We start from the raw sequence: 806 nt of genomic DNA, 5'->3' as shown, positions 1-806 counted from the left end.
CGTCGCCGATCTGACGAGCTAATAGCTTGAGAAAGGGCCGCCCTGGATACGAAGCTTTTGAGTGAGTGAGCCCCTGTGGGCCCTCCCTAGCCCTCTCTCTCTCTCTCTCTCTCTCTCTCTCTCTCTCCTCCAGCCTACATCAGCCGTATGAATAATTGTTACGTAGTAGTGCAGCGCGTAACTTCACTTCACTTTGCAACCGTAGGTCTCTGACATACAAACAAAAGCAACTGATGCGTGCGCGTCGTCTGCTTTGAACTTTGAGCAACGTATGGATCGTTCATAAACTTAAACTTCTTTACAAAGGCGTCTCTATGAGAAAGTCTGGCCTGCGGTGTTTTGGTTTTGCGCCCCGCGTACCTAATTTAGAGGGCCAGTTATTGCCTAAATTTATTACACAGCGGTATGTTGCTGCTGTTGCATTTCTTCACGTCTAATTTCTTTTCGGCTCCTTCCGCCTTTCGATGGACTACCCTTCCGTTATATCGAAAGTATGTATGGAAAAAAATTAATAAATTACTGAGACACTTATGTCTTGCTCTCATGGCGACATGTAAGTGACCTGTAATCCTGACACTCCGCCCACCCCCTCCCACCTACTCGTCATCCGCGGCGCCTCTCAAAAAGTTGGTTCGTGAGAACCACTTTGCGCCACGCCGCGCCACGCCCGGTGTCCCGGTGCAGGCCGCGCCGTGCATACACACCCTTCACTTGACTTCCTCTCCCCGGGTGCGTCGGGTCACCTGCTACCGGTGTCCCACGGCCCACCACCCACCACCACCAGCCCGGGGGTGGCGGAGCGGGGG

Source organism: Frankliniella occidentalis, unplaced genomic scaffold (assembly GCF_000697945.3).
Source record: "Frankliniella occidentalis isolate FOCC.00 unplaced genomic scaffold, Focc_3.1 Scaffold75, whole genome shotgun sequence".
NCBI classification, from domain to species: domain Eukaryota; kingdom Metazoa; phylum Arthropoda; class Insecta; order Thysanoptera; family Thripidae; genus Frankliniella; species Frankliniella occidentalis.
This window is presented reverse-complemented; position numbering follows the sequence as displayed.